Source organism: Bidens hawaiensis, unplaced genomic scaffold, assembly GCF_021521415.1.
Source record: "Bidens hawaiensis isolate Kalapana, Puna unplaced genomic scaffold, B.hawaiensis_p1.1 tig00023240_1, whole genome shotgun sequence".
Taxonomy (NCBI): domain Eukaryota; kingdom Viridiplantae; phylum Streptophyta; class Magnoliopsida; order Asterales; family Asteraceae; genus Bidens; species Bidens hawaiensis.
Window position 1 is genome coordinate 285,277 of NW_027493650.1, and position 7,367 is coordinate 292,643.

The window sequence follows — 7,367 nt, forward strand, 5'->3', positions numbered from 1 at the left end:
ACAATCTTTTGTGTTTGATGTAATATAAAATAAACTAATATTCCATAAGCTTGATTATAAACATGTATACGAATGACTTACAACAAAGTCTTGTTAGAAACATCGTTCTCCGAATTCATAAGGTGAGTATTTGATCTTTTAGACATCGTCTTGTGATTTGACAAAATAAATACATTAAGTATGAATTTAAAGCGTCAACAACATGACATAAATTTTACAAAAACACATCATGCGATCCAATTGGGTTTATACGGCCAAAAATTATAAAATTGTTAAACCAAATAGGTTGTCACGATTTTACACAATTTTTTTTTCGTGATGTACAACATTAATGTATATTGTATCCATGACGAAAGGTGGTGTTTTTATAGAACAACTTAATTATAATATTCTAGTTTAACATGTAATTAGTTTTTATTTTATATATTTAATTAATTATAATGAAATGGTTCGTGCATGTTTTTATATGGGAGCTATAAAATAGTTTTCACCAATAGGTAAATGTAATTTTTATATGAAAACCACGTGTTTGAACATTTATAACCAAGTATATAACATGCATATAAACATTGTATAAACATAAACTTACTATTTAAAGGCGGGTTTCATTTCCAGATGATAAGTTTGACCAGTTTAAAGGTTTTAAAGGCAATGCAATACGACACCTAGTTGATGTATGTAATTCACATATGTTTAAAACTACAAAGAATACAATATTAATATATAATGTGCAATATAAAAAACATACTTGGATGTAGGATTTATTGTAGATTAAACGATTGAAGAGGACCAGAGCACATGAAAGGTTCTTCAGGTTGTTTGATTGACGGATATGTGTTTGTGACTGCAAACATAATCAAATAAATAAAGGTGTTTCGTAAGGAAATAATAAGACCAAAGATATTTAGTTTTAGAAGTTGTTGGTGATATTGAAATTCAAAAAGTTAAGGTTATTTTAAGAATGAGCAAATTCTATGGAAACTAATAGACAGTGTATATTAACGTAATTGTAGTACATAACTTAAGGGAAGTCATTAATTATTAATTGATATTGAAATTTTGTTTCCATAGCAGCAATAAGTCAAAACAATATACATATGAGTCTTAATTCTTGTTACGTAAATTTAGGGAATTCACTAATTAGAGTTGACTTCTAATTTTATATTTTATATATTTTATAACTAAATATATAAAAATCAATTATTACTTTTAGTTGTGTATAGGAGACGTAAAAAAAGTATATATTTAATTCATAATTTTTACTTACCTGACATAGTTATTAAAATATATAGAGTTTACATAATATATTCTAAAGTAATTGTTTTGACTTACAAAATTACATTCGGAAACCAATTTCATGCATACATTGGAGAATATAAAATGTATATAATTGAAATAAACTAAACAGAAACAAAAATACTAACACGTGTAATACGAAAACGCTTCCCCACTAACTTTACAGTTAAATTCCTCTGCTGATCGTTCATTGTTCGGATTGTTATCGGCCCAATAGGATAGTTATACAGTTTGGTTAATTGTTCATATTTAGTCGGTAACACCTAAATTAAATATAAATATCATTAATATACAACGAATCTGTCAAAATAAAACATATTTTAAAATAATAATAATAATAATAATAATAATAATAATAATAATAATAATAATAATAATAAAGTACGTAATTTTTAATAAAATTCAAAGATCCATAAATATGAATATGATTATTCGCTATCATATTCATCCTATTCTTATGTTTATAAATTAATCCAACTTCATCTCTTACTGTTTTTATTCTTTAACAATATTCTATGACTTACATAATATTTTTACAATATCATTCGTCATATTAATTATTATTATGATTCATTAACTTGGGAAAGAGTTTAAACATTATAATTTATAACTATGAATATGATTACCATTGCTTTTTTTTTTTCATTTATATTAAGAGTAGCCTAAAATAAATAATAAGAGAAAAAGAAAACATATTTACCATGTAATTTTTGTGTGGATGGTGAACAACTCTAAAAAAACCTGGCCCCGTTGATCGAGCTATCATTGGGTTATCTGTATTATAATGGTAAAATTAGGGTTTTGTATAATGACACCAGTTTGAATTGTTTATGGACTATCGTCTAAAATCATATAATACTTTATTAATCCTGGACTATCATCACATATAAATTAAGGATTTGAAGAGTTTTAAAATTAGTAAACACCACGTGGACCAAGATTTTTTTTTTATCTTTTTTAAAAGATCCATAAATATTGACATAATTTACGTGTTAAATGCATAAACCAACTTACTGGGAGAAAAGCTTTGCTTCAATTCTTTACATAGTCATTCGATTCATGTACAACCTATACACACATTATTTATATATAAGCAAACATAATTGTTTGATCTGCGTTATGGCTAATTTAATCGTGTTGTTTCAGCTTTGCAGATGATAAAGAAGGTTGTCGCTGTTATATTGATCTGAGTTTCAGGCCATATGTTGGTATGTTTATGTAAACTATTTTCTTTCATGGATGTGTGTTTCTTTCTTGCTGAACTTGGTTTAATTTGTTTGTTTCATTTAAATCCCTATTTGGTTGTGCTCACAAGTTGTTCGATGAAACGCCTTTGTTGCTGTGTTATTTATTTATTTTATTTTTTTTTGCACTAAATCACTTATTTTGTTGTTAGAAATACCGTGTATGAAACTTGCGACAAAGTGTTCGATGAAATGCTTGAAGCGTTACTTTGCTTTATCTATTGAACATACATGACGGTAGCTTGATTAAATGCTTCACATAGTTATATTCCAGCAAGAAACTTTTACTAATTTGGTTTTTTATTTTGTGATTCATTGAAGCCTGAGGTTTTTATAAGTTTAAAGTAAAATGCGTGTGCTCAAACACTCCTAACACTCCTGGCAACAGATTTGTTCTTAATATAAAAATACATCTTTTTTTTTTTTGCGTGGTATGTGTTAAATTGGTTTGTAACTTGATATTAGGGATGAGCCGGTACCGAAAATTATCATCTCAAAAATTGGTCCCATTACCTGTTTTGTTCATCCTTACTAGATATCGTTTGGTTGACAGCCGGTATGAGTGGTGTGATGTTTTATTGACATTTAATGTATGACACAAATTAGTAGTTTTGTATATTGGCATGTGTTAAATACATTTGCATAAGTCAATGTGTTGAGAGTTTTGTTACCTACAGGCTACATACATTCATAGACTTTTTTAGCTTGATTATGATGGAAATTGGGACATGTAGAATGGAGTGTTTCTTTAGTAATGTTTGTCTACACATTTATTTGGTTTACGTCCAGAAGTGGATACTTTTTTGCAGCATGTAGTTGGTGATAGGCGCTAACAAGTCAGTTACCATCAACAAGATTTCAAAGACATCCAATAACACTCATCAGTCAGTTCGTCATCTGCACCAATAGGGATACCATCATACCCCAAGTCGAAGAGGCCTATTCAAGAAATACCAGGTACTGACTAAACTTTGATACATTTAAGCATGTCATTGTACAAACCAATAGCATAAACATATTATCCATCTAAAAACATACGACACCCAGTTCAAAAGTTATATGAAGCCCACTTTGGTCAAAACTCATGAAAAACACCAAGTGACAAATATGTCCTTTACCTACAGCCTCATTCATATACCCCTGAATGAGGCTATTCAAGAAATACCAGGTCAAAACCTTTTCAGATAGTCAATCATATTGACATTTAGCTACTTAAAAGAGAGACAACATATAAAATTTATCATGGCCAACTCAAATATGATATCAAGACAAAGCAGGTCACAACAGAAGTAAATAAAGGTTTGTGACACAGAACTTCTGATGCATGAATGACAAACCCTTAGTGCCACACTTAACGCATAACTAGTCAACTGATGTATGTAACTAATCTTATCTAATAAATTACATTACAGATGCAACAGAAAAGAAGCACAAGATGCAATGAAGGACATGGCGACACAAGCAACAAAGGCATCACTTTTGGCAGGACAAGCCGACAAGGCCATATTTTTTGAAAAAAAAAAACACTTAAAAATAAACATGTTGTATGTAAACCCAAAATTACCCAAACAAACCGTAAATGTGAACTTGGGTGTTAGCATCTATTCTTTTGAACTTATGTAGCACGTATAATCAAATGCAACATATATCATCAACAATAATATGGACCAAAATAACATGCTTGCACCTAAACACTCGGTTGGCAGCCTGACTACGCCGCAACGCGGCGGGTGAGCCAACTAGTTAACAATTTAAAATAAGGAGTGATCCCATTTTTAGATCCGAATACAAAAAAGGGTATTTTTTTATTATGGCTTTCTATTCATTAGATGATTAACAATTTGAAATAGGGATGTGGGTTATTAGGGGGTGTTTGGTACAGAGTATGGAATTGTAGAGAAATGGAATAGAGAAATGGAATTGCAGAGAAAGGGAATTGGTCTGGAGAATGAGAATTTACTGTTCTGTTTGGTAGTACAGAGATTTCAGTAGAGAAATATAGCTGAGAATCATTTCTCTTGTTTGGTACATAGAAAATAAACAGAGAATTATATCAACTTTATTATTAGCACAAGTATTTTTTTCATAACAAATATTTATTATCACAACAAACCGAAAACGTTTTCAAGAAACGGACCATCAAGTAATCGCGTGCATAGGTGGAAACAAAGTGTAGAAACACTTAAAAAGGCCAAAAATAGCCATACCGTGGAAGCAACCACATAAACGCCCCTTAAAGTACCCAAAGCAAACGGATCCGACCACCATTGAATCCATAAACATCCAAAAATCAGCACTATAATGAGATTAATCTCATCATTTCAGTACGTCATAAGAGAAACTCCAACAAATACACACATTCGCCAAATTAGAACTTGCCCCGTCACCTGTTCGATCAAATCCCAAAGTAAAAACGAAAACCAATATAAAACTACAAACACTAACCATCTTATCAGTTTGATTCAACAGAGTTGGTTACCATTACGTGATCCATATCCACAATAACAGATTTGAAGGTGAATGTCCACCGAAACCAGGTCCGCGACCTTGCAAACAAAATCATCAGCGAGTCCATAAACCCTAGAAATGTCTTTTAAATATCAACAAACAAATCAAAGAAAAAAAGGCAAAACTAAGAACTGAAGTTGACACTCATTTGAACGTTTTGGAAAATTTGCTTCTCCTCCATGCTGCAGTTTCCAACAGCAACTCCCATGCAGAGCACCTTCTTCAGTTGGAACTTGACTGTTGCTTTGGTCTCGTTGACCTTTGCCTCAAGAGATTCTTGGTGGGAAACAAGGGTCGGGAACTTACCTGCATTTTAATAACAAAAATCATGATGACAGTTTACAAAGAGTAAGAGCAAATTGCATGAAAAAGACACAAGCTTTGTACATTCTCTTTATTTTTGCAAACAAATTTTACGAATTTTGTAAAAACCAATAACAATATCACTGCTTTTTATAAAAAATTACATTTTCCATAAAATCTTTATGCACATGGCAGCTGGCATGGCATCACCAAAGCCACACCAGTAATTTACAAATAGAATATACAAACTTAAGGCTATTGCAAAGAAAACACTATGTGCAGGGACTAATTTACACTTAATAAGATTGATAAATGTAAACACAACGTGTTGGTTTAGTAAGACAGAAAAATATAACTTACCAGCTTTGTTTAGACCAGGGCCCAACAAACGAGGAATCTGCTTGATGACAGACTCAGAAGCCAGGAAAGCTTGGTGCTTCTTAGCAAGTTTCTTCACTAGCTTCTTGTTCTTGTTCAGCTTCTTCAGACCCTCAACGTCCATATACTCAAGTCAATCTTTTGGGCCTGCAAGTTTGCTTGAAAATAATTAGATTGCTTGAATAAACAAATTGACCAAACCATAGTTGTCATAAGCAAATAGCAAACGACAAGCTACCTATAAGCTAATTGGCGATAATGAAATAAGGAATGCTATTTTATGTTTAGCTATACACTAGAAAAAAAAACTTCAGAAACATTTTACATATATATTTTATCCAAATACAATGTTTTTATTATTAATACCCACACACACTATTTTATACAGCATATTTAACAACAACCTGCTATTTTATAGGTATATATTTATGTATATATTAAATCCAAAAAAACCAGAAATCTCACTACTTATCACGTGTAAAATCAGAAAGAAAGCAAAGCCCTAATGCCACACTGATCACTCGCTTGCTATGATCGCTATTAACAACTATGAACCAAACACTTCCGCATGATGCAATCTATTATAAACATCCCATTAAGACTATATTGGATTATTGGTCAAGTTCAAATTGTTCAAACAACCTATAACATCAACTCCCTTGTGTATATCACAGTTATCAGCAGAACTATTAATGTAACATATAACAATAGCATTACTCGTAAACCTTAATGTTCAATTAAATATACCATGCATTTTCACCGTTGAGTTAAATGAAATAAAAAATAACAGTTAAATCACCTCTTCAACATGCTGAGCATCTCCAAGCATGCAAACCTTCAACTTGGGGCGAGGAATGTGCGGCAGTTTTACGGTACCGCTGAACCGCTTATCCTTTTGCGGATCATAATTCTTCAAACCAATTTGAAGCTCAATTGTTTCGGTAAAATTTCTCTTCTTCTCCTTGGCATCAGTAGTAATCTGAGTAATTGCCTCTCTCAGTGCTTCACTTTGAGGCTTACTACATAACAAATAATTAAAAAAAACATTAAACTTAGTATACACTAATTATCATTTTAAAACAACAGTTCTACAACAATCAATATTCAGTATTATTATTATTATTATTATTATTAAATTTATCTAACTGAATCAATAAACATATCTCATTCTCAGAAGCTTCTCTTCTTGCTAATTTCACTTCTGCAAGCATCAAATAAAAAAAATTAAAAATAATAATAATAATAATAATAATAATAATAATAATAATAATAATAATTTCAGCATCAAAGAGATGGCTAAGCATCAAAAAATGGTGGAATTAAGATCTAAATACATATAATTAACAAGAGGAAGCTTGTTAATTAACAATAATAAGCATCTGATTACATGATGATACATTAACAATAATGTATGAGCACAGATTAAACTGAGAAATGAATAATAAGATGGTACCTCCGATAGGGTTTCAAAGTGGCCACAATACAGAGGCGAGTAGCTTATATTACCGTAATATATGAATGAGATTGAAACCCTAATGCTTACCCGAGACCACCACCGCCGTTGATTAGAGCTCCAAAACGAAACCCGGCAACGGCCATCATCGATGGAGAAAGCAGATTTAGAAGTCCAATGAAACA

The 7,367-nt window shown here is 31.2% G+C and overlaps 1 pseudogene across 1 annotated transcript; it reads right to left on the reverse strand.

Moving 5' to 3' along the window:
- Positions 1-5,172: 5,172 nt before the first annotated feature.
- LOC143567235 (large ribosomal subunit protein uL1z-like) lies at positions 5,173-6,802 on the reverse strand (annotated as a pseudogene). The gene is made up of 4 exons (XR_013141378.1): positions 6,791-6,802; positions 6,529-6,744; positions 5,712-5,876; positions 5,173-5,354 (listed from the first exon to the last, which is right to left on the reverse strand). The product of XR_013141378.1 is annotated as a large ribosomal subunit protein uL1z-like (transcript).
- Positions 6,803-7,367: the final 565 nt, after the last annotated feature.